The sequence below is a fragment of the Sebastes umbrosus genome, chromosome 7 (genome assembly GCF_015220745.1).
Source record: "Sebastes umbrosus isolate fSebUmb1 chromosome 7, fSebUmb1.pri, whole genome shotgun sequence".
Taxonomy (NCBI): domain Eukaryota; kingdom Metazoa; phylum Chordata; class Actinopteri; order Perciformes; family Sebastidae; genus Sebastes; species Sebastes umbrosus.
The window spans coordinates 2,539,737-2,556,977 of record NC_051275.1 but is presented as its reverse complement, the minus strand read 5'-3'; positions in this window follow the sequence as shown (position 1 = coordinate 2,556,977).

Here is a 17,241-nt window from a genome sequence, read left to right as displayed (position 1 = left end):
ATATATTTTTTTTAATGTGCATTCTTCTTGTGTATGTGTATGATATGAATAAGACTATAATGTATAATTATGCCATTGGTTATAAATATTTGACACATTTTAAAGAAAACACAAGGAAGTAGGTCACGGGGACAGAAATGTTGCAGCATAAGAGGAATAACCCATGTATATATAAATATTTATAAAAAAATAACAATGACCAACAACTTACAATGTCTATATACAGTCAAGTGATCATATTGCAGGGACACGCTCGAGATGAATTCAGTGATTTTTTGGAAATGGTTTAGTAAAAGCAGCTCTGCCAGACTCGTCTGTGTCACCGTCGTCTGATATCAAAGGTGATCTGAGCTCAGTCAGTGTGTTGTGTGGAGCTTTTAATGGAGAGCCCCATTTGAAATGCGGCACCAATTGGCAGCCTGCAGCTCACATACAGTACTTCAGTCGTGTCTTTGTGACCTTTTTCAGACGGAATTTACATTTTAAATTTCAATAATAAGCAAGTTCACACTTTCAAAGTGAAATACGGAGGACAAATTCATGTGCAGCTCTTTGCTCAACTCTATCCACAATTCTGCCACTTACCAATATAAGTGGGATGAAGGAATACGCATGCAGCCATTTGCCCCTATCAATGTCAAACCATCAGCAGAGTATCCCCGAGGTCATGGGGAGTACAAGCCGATGTTGGTATAGACAAATGTATAGTACTGGGAGAAGAATAGAGACGGGCGAGCTCCAACAACAGCATCAGGAGGATGCTGAAGAAAACATGTCACTCAGGTTGTTTGAATGTGATGATTTTTTAGTGCAGTGTGAAGCTTGAAAGACCACAATCTACATGTAATAGGAAGTGCAGTTTTGATCCTTGCCAAAGAAAAGTTGTAGGGAAAAATCTTGACAGTAATTCGAAGGAATATTTTTCTGTCTCAAAGTTGGATTTTTGTATTCAGTGTACGCAAGAAGATGGATAAAGAAAGACCTTGAACTGCCAAATAGTCACAAAGCTCCAGTTGTACAATCACTGCCCAAGCCAAGGACAACTTTATCATAAACCTACCCGGTATTCTCAAAGCACTCGGAAGCCATGAATCTGCACTTGGATGGAGTCTGAATGAGTAAATAAAGCCCCTTTTTAAACATGTAGTCTATTCCTGAAATGTTCAAGGAACATTTCCTGTATGGCTCGTGTTTTGAATGGAGCGATTATCAGGCAAATCTGTCCAACAATTCCCAGCTAAAGACCGTCATAACGTTTCAGTGAAAATGCTGGTATGGCTGTGTTGTGAATGAATGCTTAACATTACAGGAACAGCCCGTAAAGGGTTACGTCCATCTGACGAAAGATGCTGTCATGTGGAGCGAGCAAACCGGTCACAAAATTCCGCCGATGACGCATTTGAATCCGCAACTTGTTTTCGGTTCAGGATTTACGCCAATGCTTTTTGCGGTTGATTGACTTGTCCTGCAAATTTGTTGAATATTAAATTACATACCAATAACATACATCAGGACCGCCAATACGTCATCCAGAGGAGACTTGCATGACCACGCCCCCCTTTTAGGGGGAACCAATACCGTGTCCCTCATAGACGGTAACAGAGTAAACAGAAGAAGTTGAAACATGTCTCCTAACTTCTACTTTAAACAAAACCAGTAAAGTAATAACGCTATGCTGAAGAGTTGCTGATAGTTGGTTGCACCAAACAATAAATCCAAAAATGCTGATCTCCGATTTGTTTCCCCTTGCCATGTCCTAAAAAAGATATAATAGAGGGGCTTTATAGCTCCAAGCTATAGACTGGACCAGCATGGCTTTATGGCTCCAAAGTATAGACCGGACCAGCATGGCTTTATGGCTCCAAAGTATAGACCGGACCAGCATGGCTTTATGGCTCCAAAGTATAGACCGGACCAGCATGGCTTTATGGCTCAAAGATAGACCGGACCAGCATGGCTTTATGGCTCAAAGTATAGACCGGACCAGCATGGCTTTATGGCTCCAAAGTATAGACGGACCAGTATGGCTTTATGCTCCAAAGTATAGACCAGACCAGTATGGCTTTGTGGCTCCAAGCTATAGCCACAGACCAGTATGGCTTTATGCTCCAAAGTTATAGACCGGACCAGTATGGCTTTATGGCTCCAAGCTATAGCCAGACCAGTATGGCTTTTAACCCGGCTCCAAAGTATAGACCGGACCAGTATGGCTTTATTATGGCTCCAAAGTATAGAACCGGACCAGTATGGCTTTATGGCTCCAAGCTATAGACCAGACCAGCATGGCGTCATCTCCGAGGCTGCAACTTCCTTTTGGGGGGAAAAAACTCGCTGTCACAGGAGAGAAAATGATGAAAAGCTGTTGTGTAACGAATTAAACCGAGGCTTTCACACTGAGATCTGAGGCACATACGATACTTTAATATTGACTCTCAGTGTGGTAAATGGCTAAATAATGCTGCTTGACAGTGACTAACATGGCTAGCTAATGTTGGCTTGAGTGGGAGGCTGCTGCAGTAATACAGTCATACATTAACGTTATAGCAGCATCAGACTAAATCTCAGCCTATAGATCACACAGTTCGGCTATTAACAGGCTGGTTATGCACAGACAACACTTAATCTAACGGGATTCAATCAGATATGTATAGAAGTCTGGATCAGTAATATCAGCCACTGTGTTGGGACGGGGAAGACTGAAGGGACATGGCGGCGATCAACCTTTCATTTATTAAGGTATCGCGAAACACTCAGGTTCAGGCAAGATCACAAAATAATTATTAGACATGTATATAAATCAAATGTTTTGCATAGCAATGAATGCATATAAATTTGTCAAATTACAATCCAAACTTATGTCAAATTGCATTGAAGTCTATGAGATCTTTGGTTTTCTTTCCCACAAATGGGGGGCGCGGCCTTGACTTTTGGAATGTATCCGCATTGTGCCGGTCTGATGTATTGGCACCAGATAACAACAGCTCCCTCGCCCGGCCATGTTCCTGAAAATGAGAGACGTCCTCCGCTGCGTACATCCTTGCTCCATCTCCTTCGTCTGTTGAGTTTTATGGCGGTTGGCATACATAAGACGTTGCATTACCGCCATCTGCATGACTGTCCCTTGCACCATCTATTCCGGCATCACCATGGCATGTGTGAAAAAGGACAGAGACGGAAATGTCCTGAATGTAGTACATGTGTGAAGAGTGAAAATCACTAGCGGTGCCTGAAAGGGTATTTATAGCCCAGTAATTTACGGGGAACTATGTGTGAAAGAGGCTTAACAGTCAAGTTTCAGGACAACACAGGATTTTGTCACAAACAGCAGAGCCAAGTGTTCTCCTGTGATATTTTGTTGCAGTAGTAGCAGCAGCAGTAGTAATTAGTAGAAGTTAATGGACCAAACCAGTAAATTAGCATGATATAGCCCATTTACTACAGATGCTTTATATTAGTTTTCCAAACCATGTCGTAATGTTTCAGATTTTTATGTATTTTTTATCTTTGAGGTTGCCATTTGTTTCCATTCATTCCCATATGGCTTGAAGAGGACTAAACGTCAAGAACGTTGGTAATAATCATGGATGAAGATTTAGATTTCAGTTGGCCACAGCTGTACGAACCTCCTGTGGCTTTCCAAAGAAACAGGATTTTTACATCAATCATGTCAAATGGTTGTGTCTCTGAGTCCGACTCAGGGTAACAAAGAATTTAGCACCCTGGGAATAGCTATGTTGGCTAACTGCATAGGAATCTACAACTTGCTGGCTTTTTTCTCGCAGCCGACGACGTTACCATTGTAAGTTGGATCTTAGTGGGTCAAGGAAAATGTATAACCAGGTGTTAGTTATTGCTGGTGGGTCACCACATAATGCAATTCCTCACATAAAATAGCGTTTTACACGTTATCGCTTCTTTCTTACTGTATGGAGAGCTGACCGTTTGGTCCAGCCGGCCTCTGTCTTTTCTTCCAACATGACAGTGTTGTTCAATGCCACAAATGAATTTCTGAGACACTGAAATTGTTCATGTATTTTATGTAGATATCAGATATACTGTATATGTTAAGTCCTCGTTTCCCTGAATCTCTGTAGTGGAAGTGGTGACTGCAAAGTTAGCATGACCCATAGAGCCACAATAGCCCCATTTATGGGGAAAACTACCAGAATTTCCCTTTAAACTGCCCTACCCATGTAAATATAAAAGAGCTTCAGTACAAACATAATGATTATTGTGAGGCGTTAAACACCTTAAGGTTTCAAGTGTCTTTTCCATCCATCTTATGTATGTTGTGAAAATCAAAAGATGCATAGAAGATTGGGAAAAATATTTTTAAAATCTAAAGCTCAATAGCGTGGTTTGCAAATGGACCTGCAGTATATTAATTATTTAGGGGACATTTAGTAGCTAAAAAGTTAAAAATTACACTGGCAAACAAATAGTGATATGGCTTTTAAAATGGTACTTTAAGGTGCTATTGATAACATTGGTAACGTTCAGCCACTAGATGTTGCATTCTCCCTCAACCGTTCCATTGCATTCACTTCACAACAAACAGTTGCCAGTTCGTTTCACAACCTGCATCTTTATGAATAAGTGGAGTTACACAGTCCTTGTCAAGTGATTCATTTTTTGTGTAGAGTAAAATTCATTGGCAACATGTAGGTATATTAGGCTTACATAGAGTGGCTGGAGGAATGAGTCTAAAACCCGGAAAATGATTAACAATTTTAGCACTTCCAACTCCCTCGTCTGGAAGTCGGTGTGTTTTTGAATGGGTTTTTGGTAGATGCCTGAAATAAGGTCTGTGGTTAACACAAGTTCAAAAATTTTAACGTTTGTTCATACAATATAAAATGTGTCGGTAAATATCCACTCGTGAATTTTGCATGTCTCCTGCTGTTACGTTTTTTCCACACTAAGTGGTAACTTGATCGCTGACGACCCAGAGAAACCATGTGATACCAACGTCGTTATTCAACATTATTCATTGACTATTGGCTCACAAGCCTTGTTAGTAGTGGGAACTAAATGTCAGATATCTTCCACAGAGATAAAGAAAAAAATTCACAACTTTTTCACAATCATAATAATCTTTTAAGGGAAAGCCATACTTTTATTTGGCACCTTTCTAAAAGCTCTGTTGATTGTTTGTTTATTATTATTATTATTATTATTATTATTATTATTATTAATATTATTATTATTATTATCATTCATCTACATGAAAATGTTATCAATATGACCTTAAATATTTACTTACTTTTTTTCACAAGAAACTGTTTTCAATGCAAAAAAAAGCTCTCAAAACTGTAAATGGATAGCCCTCAATTGTACGTATGATACGTTCTATGGTTATGTCTTCACCAACTGTAGAACAACTGGACAACTTCGTTTTGAGAAAAATTATTTAAAAAGAGCTGCTGTGTTTGGATGAATTTAGTGCTGAAATGATGAGTTCAATTTCAATCAATTCGATTTATTTTTATATAACATCAAATCCCAACAGAAGTTATCTCAAGACGCTTTATATATAGAGCAGGTCTTAGACGTACACCATAGTTTAGAGACCCAACAAGATCCACCAAGCGAGTTGATTTATTGATTGCAGATAAAAATAATTATCAGCCAATGTTTTTAATCAGTGTTGCCTTTCTCTGTTTTATATCATAGAAAATTTTTGGACCGGTTGGTTGGACAAACAAGCAATTTGAAGACAATTTTTCACTCCTTTCTGACATTTTTAAGACCGAAAACATTTAAAGTGGCAGTAGGCAGTATATTTTTGGCATCATTGGGCAAAAAATCCATAATAACCTTTCAGCATAATTGTAATTCAAGTGTTCTGAGAGATAACTAGACTTCTGCACCCCATCATGGCTCTGTTTTCAGGCTTTAGAAAATCTATGTGTGAATTGATTTCCAATAATAAATATATACATATATTGCATAAAACAAGCATATTTGCCCACTCCCATGTTGATAACAGTATTAAATACTTGACATATCTTTCTTTAAGGTACATTTTGAACAGTTTAAAAAACGTGTGATTAATCGCGATTAAATATTTGAATCATTGGACAGCCCTACATTTGGGCGGCTGTGGCTCAGAGGGCAGAGCAGGTTGTCCACCAATCGGAAGGTCGGTGGTTCGATCCCTGGCTGCTCCGGGTCACTGTCGATGTGTCCTTGAGCGAGACACTTAACCCCAAAATTGACTCCCGAAGGCATAGCCATGAGTATTTAGATTAGATCCTGATGGGCAAAGTTGGCACCTTAGTATCCTCCTGCCATCAGTGTGTGTGAATGGGTGAATACTGGCATGTAGTGTAAAGTGCTTTGAGTGGTCGGAAGACTAGGAAAAGCACTATATAAATGCAAGTCAATTTAAACGATAGAATTGACATTTGTTTAATAATGAAAATAACCATTAGTTGCAGTCCCAGACACAGTAAGTTCAAAGGGTTTAATTGTTTTGGGATCTGAAATATTTCATTTCACAAGACCCTCAAATTAATACATGTTCTTGTCTGACTTTGTCCCAGGACGCCACATAGCTGGAAGATTGTTGATTTAGTACTGAAATAACTTTTTGTCATTATTAAAGGGAAATAATAGTGCAGTCATTAGAGTAGTCCTCCCAATGCATTGCTTTAATTGTGATCATTTCTAGTGAATGTCATTCATCCCAGTTAACTACTCCTAATTTTGGCAGAAACCTCCTGGATTCCCCTCCAGGTCCCTCCTGGGGGGGTCCCTGCTGGATCCCACTTTGGGAACCGCTCTCTACCCTGTGCATCATTCCCCCCCTCCCCCCTCCCTCTCCTCTGTGAGACTCAATTATTCATATTCTAACCCCGATTAAGAGCTGAGGGTGTTCCACATTCAAATAGCAGTTAGTGTTGGTAACAGCCCCATGAGGTCATGAGATGTCTCTCCTTCTCTCTCTCTGTTTCATTCTATATATTCACACCTCGCTTGCCAAGGTGAGGGAGCCGGAAAGATAGCCAAATAATGATGTGTGGGAGTGAGAAGCTGTCCAGCGCAGCCCTGGCCGCTGTTCCTTCGACAATGGTGGCCATGTCCGGCCTCTGATTAATTAAACATCCCTTGGGGTCAGGGAGTCGTTGGAAGGCAATGTAATTTATCATCTGGCTCATCGCGTAATGGAGTGTGGCCTACTGCAGAGTCTCTCATTAAGAGTGATAAACTCAGCCGTTGCATCCAAGGCCTCTCCACAATTCAGCGAGGCCAGGGAAAACATGGCACAGGGACGCGTCTTCTCAAAAGAGCCGCTGCTATTTGCCCCTGGAAACCAAACAGGAGTAATCATAATTGCCAGTATTTCACCTTGAAATGAATGGAACAATAGAAGCTCTCCACAACTTCAAGGACTTACTATACGTCAGAATGTTTGGGGGAATTTTTTCCCTCCAGTTGGGGGTAGAATGAATAATGTGAGTAATTAGAAAAGAAACACTGCTAACAAATAATATATGGGTCAAATTTGGTTGGATGCCAGTTATAGCAACTATTCTTGTCAATACCCTGCATCGCCTTGTGTGTCTGTCATGTCCCTGTTGGTGGAGATCAACTTGTGAACACTCTTCTTTGATGATGCAGTTTGTCTGTGTTTTGGCATACTTGGCCGATTTTGAGACTGCTTCTCTTTTGCTATACTGGCCTCTTTGGAGCCTTACACACAATTTCTTTTCTAGATTCTTAACATCAGCGCAATATCCCAAGTACCAGTTTCTCTGCTAACTATGGCGCGTCTAAAACAACAGCTGTGCCGCTTTCACCTGTTACCAAGGTGCTTGGGAGGTTGCACTACTATTGCGCCTGCCGATACTAAGCGACCAAAACCTGCTTGGTGCGATGACGATGATGACTACCTGACTAAATTAAACAAAGATTAATGGATTTCCACTTAAATCCCTCACAGTAGACTTTACTGCTCAATTTCCTCTTTGTCAGTTTGGCCTGAACTTTCAACGGGATGCTTGTGATGTCGTTGGACGGAAAGAGTGAAACAAGTAAAATAGTCCGTTGGGACAGATGTAAAGCTCTGGGTAGTCCTACACTAAAATGATTAAGTTCTCCTCATAAATGTACTATAGATTGATAATTAATGGAAGAAAGAAAAAGATATCTGCCAGCAGTGATTGGTTATTCCTTGTCACATGACATGTGGTGTGCACTGCAGCGTTCCAAAAGTTGAAACTATTTTTATCTCGGAGTGCAGCCATCGCACCCTGAAAAATAGGCGCTTGGGAACGCTGCGCGTGGCTCCTGCATTTGAGTGCACCTGCCATGCATCTAAATTGACAACAAAAGATTTGGCCCCTTAGACATACCTCCACCATTACGTCGGTCTCAAGCGTTTCTCTATTGTAGACTTTAGAGTTCTCACTGAAGCGATAAATCAACTCAAGTACTCTACCAGACCACTTTTGATCCACTTCCAGCTGTCTTTTTTAAAATCTGTTCACTATTGACAAGATAACAAGATCTGTTTAAAAATTGCAAACTGTTCTCTTCAGAACGGTATCTTTCCAAGTTGCATGAAAACTGCTGCTATTAGACCACTTCCAGAAAAGAACAACCTTGATCCAGGCACACTTACTGCAGCAACTATAGGCCAATCTCCAGCCTCACCTTCCTGAGTAAGACCACCAGCAGCTGAGGTGCTATCTGATAGATAATAATATTTATGATTAATTCCAGCCAGCAGTAACCTTCGATGGTGAACTCAGCCTCAAGGTTCATATCAGCAGCATCACCAAGGTTGCCTTTTTCCAACTCGGAAACATCTCCAGAATCAGAGGATTTCTGACCAATGCAGGCCATTTGTTATGAGCAGCTAGATTACTGCATTCCTCTGTTATGGTCTTCCAAACAAACCAATCCATAGATTACAATTTATCCAGAACTCAGCTGCACGATTTCTAAGCAGGACAAAAAGATCAGACCATAAATAACTCCAGTCCTCCAAAACCTTCACTGATTACCTGTTGCTTTCAGAACACAATTAAAAAACCCTCCTTTTGGTTACAAAGCATTAGCTGGTCTGGCTCCACAGTACATCTGAGTACATGCTGTCAGTTATAACCCCGGCAGATCTCTCCGCTCACAAGGTGGAAATCTCCTCCATGTGCCCATAGCACTTTCTATAGTCTGGTGAGCTGGCTTTCAGTATTCATGAAACCCGAAGAATGGAAACAGTCAGCCTGCTGCTCTTAGAACATGCTCTGACACCATGTTCTTTTAAATCCAATCTTCCTTTTCATTTGAGTATTTTCTTAACTGTTTTTCTGATTAGCTTTGGCTCAATTCTTGAATAAGAATTTTTCTTTTTTCAAAATAATAACTTCAAATCTCTGAACAATTAGTTTGTTGTGACAACAGATTAGAATTTCTCATTCATTCAATCAAATTGCCTGTTTTGGCACATGTGTGCAAAAGAGTCAGTACAATAACTACTTGCACATCCTGCTGATCAAACTGATGAGTCGACTCAGTGAAACTGTCGTCTTCTTCACAACTTTTTGGCATGGATGTCATTTTGTGGCAAATTTTCTGTTTCCTATTATGACTTCATATAAAAGATCAAGGTGTGAATTCCTGTTTACAGTACATGTAACACATTGCTACACACATAAATGTACTCTATGCATACAAAGGTGCATATCCTACCTACAGTAGGCCTAATTGATTTTCAGTACACTTTTACCTCTAATCTAAAAAGCTCAATTCGATACATAACAGCATTCAGCTAGACAAAACTGACATTCTGTTATAGTACAGTAAGCAGTCAGTGTCAATAAACAAGTAGAAACAAAACAGAGATTTGTAAATAAGAAACATTTCCAGGTTTGACTGCCAAGGTGAAAAAATACCTGAACATTTTGACAACCATGACAAAACAACTTTTCATTTTGGTGCCATTGGCCAACTTACTGCCACAATAACCACGTTCTGAAGCATGAATGAATGGTTTTGGGTGAGTTACTACCTTTTGCAGACATGCAATAGAGTTGTGATGTCCCAATTGCACTTACATTTCAGAAAATGAGCCTCAGTGATTGAGAAAAACTGTGAATGTACACACCATACAGTATGTTTGTTTCTATGTTGTGTATGTAATATGTTTGTATGTATATGTATTTGTATGTGTATGTGTATGGATGGATGGATGGATGGATGTTGCTGATTATTTGCACATTTTTGCTGTATGTTCGTTGTGTTTTGTTTTAGTTTTTATGTACAGTCCTCTGAACAGCTTTTGATATGATATCTACAAATGAATTTGAATTGAATGTTATAAACTGCCATTTACTAATAGCCTCAGAAATATGATTGCATCCCTCTGGGTTTTCCTATGCTAAATGACTTTACACAACACTAACACATTATTCAGCTTTCAGGTTGATAACTTGTTAGTGTGCAGTGCCTATTTACACATGCAGCTGATACAGGAGCATTAGCATTCATTTGGAGTGTTGTTCCTGGCCACCTGGCGCAAAGTCCAGTATTCACCAACTCCTGAGGGAAATATTCGGGCTCTTTAGCTAAGTGCTCCACCATGTCTGTCTGCTGCTGTTGTGGTGCTGTGCGGTACTGTTTTTTAGAGCTTTTTCTCTGAAACAGCCACCTGCCACAGATGAAAAACAACGCAATGAAAGTGAACCAAAACAGTAAATTTGTGAGCCTATTATAAAAACCAAAACAATTAGCTGAAAGATGCTATAAAGCTCCGTAGAGCTGAGCAGAACCAGCAGAGTCGGCTGATAATTCTCTGCAGGTTCAATCATTACCAGCGATCCCTTTCACATTACACAGTCATTTGATCCATTGTTATAATGAAAATATTAGTGGCTTTTAAACTTGCTAAACTAACACTCCAGTCCAAAAAGGCAGGAATGCAACTAAAGCGATTTGCAAACAACCAAAGATGCAAAAAGAGGATAAGAAAAAGGCAAAGGATTAGTTTACTATTTCCTGAATAACACAATAGATTAACTACCCAGCTAACAACTAACAGAAACACATACAGGCTTATTTCATGGAATGTTGATTGCAAACACAGATGCACCTTTTCACCATCTGACTAATGCAAAATAACAGCAATCAGACATCCGAAAAGCCAAAGACAACCATAACAGATAACTATCCAGTGAATTTTATGGGTTTTGAACAACTCACATATCAGTGTTAGGCCAGACCTTGTTTAATACAATAATAATAATAATAATTATACTTATAATTATAATAATAATCATAATTATTATTATTATTATTATTATTATTATATTATAAAAAATAATGATTATAATAATCTTTTGTACAAGAAATGCGTTGTGTTTTTAGTGTTTTACAATAAAAGAAAAATAGAAGTAGATAGGAATGCCATAGCTAATGGAAAATAAGATGGAAAATAAAAACATACATGATAAAATAAAAGGAAAATTAAAAATTAGATCAAATAAAAATTACAAAAAATGGAATTGAATACATAGAATGCAGAACAAAAGATGGAAATAAAACCAACTGAATAATAATAAAATAAGTACCATATTTTGCAGCATGCACATATCAATAAACACTGCAGCAGCTCAATTCTGTTCTACCCTGTTATTTATTTGGAACTTCAGTAGAGGTAATTTGAGACTTATTAAATGTAAACTCAGAAAGTTTGACGTCTTGTGCATAATTTATTTTCTGTACCAAGGTGTCTGAGGCCAGAAGCAAACACAGACCCAATTTCCCGACGGGCAGTTCTCGATTACACCAAAATCAGCATTCTTTAGCCATCACAGAACGTCTTCCCGAGAGTGTAACCGAACTTCAGGTCTTATCTGTTTCGGGTACAGCCAGAAACTGCCCATGAAAAGCCACCCAGTTGTGGTGCTGTAGGGGTTCTCAAAACTACATCATTTTAAAAGAACTGCAGTCAGTGTGTGAGTGTGAAGTAAAGTGCATGAATAGAGCTTCAGGCCTGTATCAGGAAAGTCATAGCTAGTTAAAGACTAGACATGCGTTAATGAAATTTGTTCAATGCCACTAATTTATTTAAAGGTCCCACTATTATAAAAAGTGAGATTTTCATGGCTTTTATATTATAAGCAAGGTTTAAGTTCTATTCTAAATACTGTGAAAGTATTGAAACGCTTAATCCACAGGAAATACACACAGCCCGTATTCAGAAACTGAGCTTTTGAAACAAGCCGTCAGGATTTCTGTCCATTTGTGATGTCACAAATCTACAATATTTAGATTCATTACAAAGTTTTAGATGTAAACATTCTAAATGTGTCCCAGTTATTTCCCTTGCAGTGTATGTTAATGACATCAGCTGACAGGAAGTACACATGGACCCAAGCTGTTGCCTAGCAACGCAATTCCATTGCAATTCCACTGAAATGTACTAAAACGGAGCATTTCAGACAGAGGGTGAATACAGGTACAGTATATTCAGGGCAGACAGCATGAGGAAAATAAAGTTTTTTTTAAACAAAGTATGTCAACATGTTCTAGTAGAAGACCAGGAAGGAGGAGAATATAGCAATTAAAAAAATAATGAAGCCAAGAACCAGGTGTGGGACGGGCCTGCGGGCACACGAGCCATTCCCTGGACCTGAGCATGCTCTGACTATGTACAGGTATGGATGAAGTGAACTACGTGACCATACTTGAATAGGACACAGCCTGGTCTTCCCAAAATACAAATATAAACCTGAAAATGAGCATGATATGGGACCTTTAAGAGAGAGTGAAGATACAGGCATCATATAAACCTAAGGAATCCATTCGTACCAACAATGTCATACCTAGCTTGTTGCTAAGGAGGCTAAATAACCGCTCCAAACTTTTGCTAAATTTTGGCGAGGAAAAAACTGGCATGGCCATTTTTCAAAGGGGTCCCTTGACCTCTGACCTCCAGATATGTGATTGTAAATGGGTTCTATGGGTACCCACGAGTCTCCCCTTTACAGACATGCCCACTTTATGATAATCACATGCAGTTTGGGGCAAGTCATAGTCAAGTCAGCACACTGACACACTGACAGCTGTTGTTGCCTGTTGGGCTGCAGTTTGCCATGTTATGATTTGAGCATATTGTTTTATGCTAAATGCAGTACCTCTGAGGGTTTCTGGACAATATTTGTCATTGTTTTTGTTGTTAATGGATTTCCAATAATAAATATATACATACATTTTGCATTAAAGCAGCATATTATATAGATATCCATAGGTAGTGTATTCCATAGCTTTGGGGTGTGATTGACAAAGGCTGCATCCCTGATTTCGGCTGTTGCTGTGGAACCTCCAATAAACCAGCAGTAGATGAACGCAGTGTTCTTGAAGGCAAATAGTTGATAAGGGAGTTAGCAAAGTAGCTTGGTCCTAGCCAGTTAGGCTCTGTATATAAGGAGGAGGACCTTAAAGTCAATTCTAAATGATACAAGAAGCCAGTGCAGAGCAGCTAAAACTGGACTAATGTGCCTCTCTCCTCTTGGTTCTGGTTCAAAGCCAGGTTGCAGAGTTTGAATGAGCTGAAGTCTCAGCGTTTTTTTTTTTTTTTTTTTTTGGGGAGGCCAGTAAAACGTTCATTACAGTAATCGAGTCAGCCTGGAAATAAAGGCATGAATCAGTTTTTCATCATCTTTTTGATTTATAAATTGTAGTATTTTAGCTATGTTTCTAAGGCGGATATGATAATGTTTTGTCATATTGTTAATGTGGGTTTTGAAGCTGAGATCTGAGGCTAAAATAACACCAAAGCTTTAATCCAGGGAGTTCATCTTCCCCATTTAACATCATTTCTCTTTTTTTTGTTTTACCGTTTGATTGGAGTTAGTGAGTGATTGATAGCTGCCTCCCGTGAATGAACAGCCAATAGGAACGCTCTCTCTCTCTTAATGACCTGTGATTGGTCAAAGTCTCCCGTCACGGGCTAGATGTTCTAAAGCCTGAAAACAGAGCCATGAGGAGGAGCAGAAGTCTAGTTTTCTCTCAGAACACTTGAATTACAATATGCTGAAAGGTTACTATGGAATTTTTGCCCAATGATGACTTAAAACGTCTGCCTACTGCAGGTTTAATAAATGTAACTAATTGGCATTCAACCCAATACAAATTGCCTGATTCTGATTCTTTGTGCCAGTTTCACTTCACACTTAAATCTTTTTCCACGAGGTGCTTGCCTTGTTGTGTCTACACCCCATATTTAAAAGTTGTTTTAGAAAATAGTCTCTCTTTCTATGGCTGACGTTCTGGCCAAGAAGCTGTAAGTAATTAGTCATCTTCCTCTGAGACAGAGATTTACAGGCCCCAAGAAGCTGTCTAACTAGTTTAGTGACACCAGAATCTGAAAATCCTTCAGTGGACTTAAATAGAACTCAATGATCTGACACTAGTCATGGTCACATTTTTTTTTTTTGTACTTTGTGAACTTTATCTCATCTATTCCAACATAATGGAAATGTAACTTGATACTTCAGAAGATACAAAGGGATGAACTGGGACCGATGTGATGTAACTATTACAGGGAGAGAGACTTTGAAATCTCTTTCATCTTCGTGTAATGATGTGAAAAAAATCTCGCCCTGGATGGTCTGTTTTTCCCAGATTGTCGTATCTGCTTTCATCTTTATTGAATTGGCAATTTTGCTTTTATAAGCAACCGCAGACGTTGGACTGCCGGGGCAAACTAATTAATCAAATATTTTCAGTTTCTATTTCTCCTCTTTTGTGTCAAATCTAACTGACTATCAGCCCCCTCTTATGAAATGAGGATTACTTAATTTTTGTTTTGTAAAGTTGCTTTTTAGCGTCTATTTGAGCACCCAACTCCCTGCCGTTGTACATTAGTACAGTCTGTGATCAGATCTTCCCTCCTGCCCTCATTGGTAAACGCAGCAACGCAACCCGAGGAGCACGCTGCTGCTCATCGCCTGCCATCTCTCGGCTTCTCCTGCTGAAGCCGCGTAGGCGTGACTCAAACCGAACTTCCCCCCGCTAGGCAGAGAACAGCCATGAGGCCCTGCAGCTACACCCTGCTGGAATATCAGAGCATCTGTCCCCCCCTGCGGCTTGCCTTTTCAAACCGCGCAAGGCCATCTTCTCCCAGCACCAGCATTTTTCAAAGGCCAGAGCCAACGCTTGGGGAATATATTATCATCGCATCCCGAGCCCATCTGGTAGCGCAACACCTGGGAGGGCGTTTTCACTGATTCTCCAGCCCACACCAGGAGGGGAACTCTTGCCCTGCAACGCTAATAAAGGATCCTTCCGTCATCACGGCTTGTTAATCATTAAAATTAATTTTCATGCACCTCCTCTTTACTGTCTTCCAGGAGTGAAGAGTAAAGGTGACATCTGATATGATTTCTTTTATCTTTTCTATCTTGTCTTTTATCTGAGTTCTGACATCAGATATTAAAGTGAATGAAAGGAGGGGTTTCTTTGTGCCGGGGCAAACATCAAAAAGGTGTGTCAATGAATAACATGCTGCGATATGATATATCACAAGACCCAGCAAATTTTCATTTAGAATAGATGACAATCAAAGGCAATAAAAGCTGTGAAGCTTCCTTAAATGAAATCCCCCTTTCTTCCCTCCTGGAGGGTGTTTTTGGCAGGATTTGCTGATTACATGGTTCACATGGCTTTGACAAAAGAGGAAATTGGTTTCTTCATTATTCGATTCCACTGGGACACAACAGGTCTCCAGCGGACAAAGATGGTCTTGACCTGACCTTTGTAAATATTCAGATGTTGCGCATTCCTAATGAGGGGACATGAAACAAAGAGGAAGAGTGACAGAAATCACCTCAGCACATCCTTTGTTGTTTTTCTGCAGAGAGAATAAATTAGCTTCCTCATCAAATACAGATTTTTTTTCTATGGTGTGCATGTTAATTACAGGATGAGGTGGCCTGCACTTGAACACAAATTTGTTCATAAACAGGTACACGAGAACACTGATTGCGTATTGATTACAGCAACTGGAATAGAAATCATTTGCCTTATAATGCACATTGATTTATTTCTCTCCCTGTAATATGAAAGGATGGGGACAGAGCGCTCTGATCTATTTGCAGGTATGCAGTAACATCAGACATGTCTGAATACTAAATCAGATGGCAGGAAATCAAACTTGGCGAATGTTCACTCAAGAAGACACTCTTCCTGAGCATGCTTCTTCACGTTTATGCACATAAATTCTGTGCAATCAGCTTGTCTCTCGGTGTCTGTTAGTCACTGAGGTTTTGCCAAGTGTGTTTTTAAAAAAGTTATTTTCTGTGCTGTTTCTATTACTGCGGTCGAAAAGTCAAAAAATGACGTCCTAATGTCTTTTCCTAAGCACTTTTCCTTGACCTCGATGGAAAAGGTCATGAGGTCAAGGAAAGATGAGAAGGAGAATTCAGAAGGACTTAGGAAAAGACAACCGTGGTGTTCAGAGAATCCGACTGCTCTTTCACTATAAGCTCCGTCATTATGATGCGACGGCGGCGGGTGTTAGTGACGCGGGTCTGCCGAGGTGAAATGTTCCAAAGATGGACGACCAAAGGCGTTGTTTCCTCACGTATGTTCTTAAATAGCTCCTTCAGTGACAGACTGCCTCAGCCCGCGGTGTGTGAAGAGAGAGACCGCCGGTCTTTTTGCTGCTGGAACACTTTACATCAACATATAATAAAGGATTATCTGACCTAACGTGGACAACCGGTAAAATATATCAATTATTACCAAGGTTGGAATTGAAAATGAAGAGGATTAGCCTATAGGCTAATACAAACATTTATATGATAAATAGAGATGGAACGGTTCAGGTAAAAAATCGTTTATGAATTGTTCGGTCATTTGAAACAAGTTATGAGGCCGATTGTGTATTGTTTTTCATGTAGAGTTAGGCTCCCGTTTATTGTCACACTAGAAATCAAGGCCTATGGAAGGAGGCTGGGACACGGGGCGGACATGGGTCTTGAGGTACGGGGTTATAACACATGCGCAGTGTAAATGAAGCTGCGGTCGTGCGTTGCTATTGCCTCAATTTCGGCGAGTGCAGAGCAGATTTTACTGCACGTGTTGATGAAGTGTGACTCAGCCCCCTTCACGGATGAAGTGCGGCTGTCAGTCAGTTTAGGAAATGGCGAGTGGACACGATAAAGTCCAGTTAGAGGATCCACCAGCATCATTTGACTCTGCCGTACGGGAGCATTACAGATTTAGTGTAAC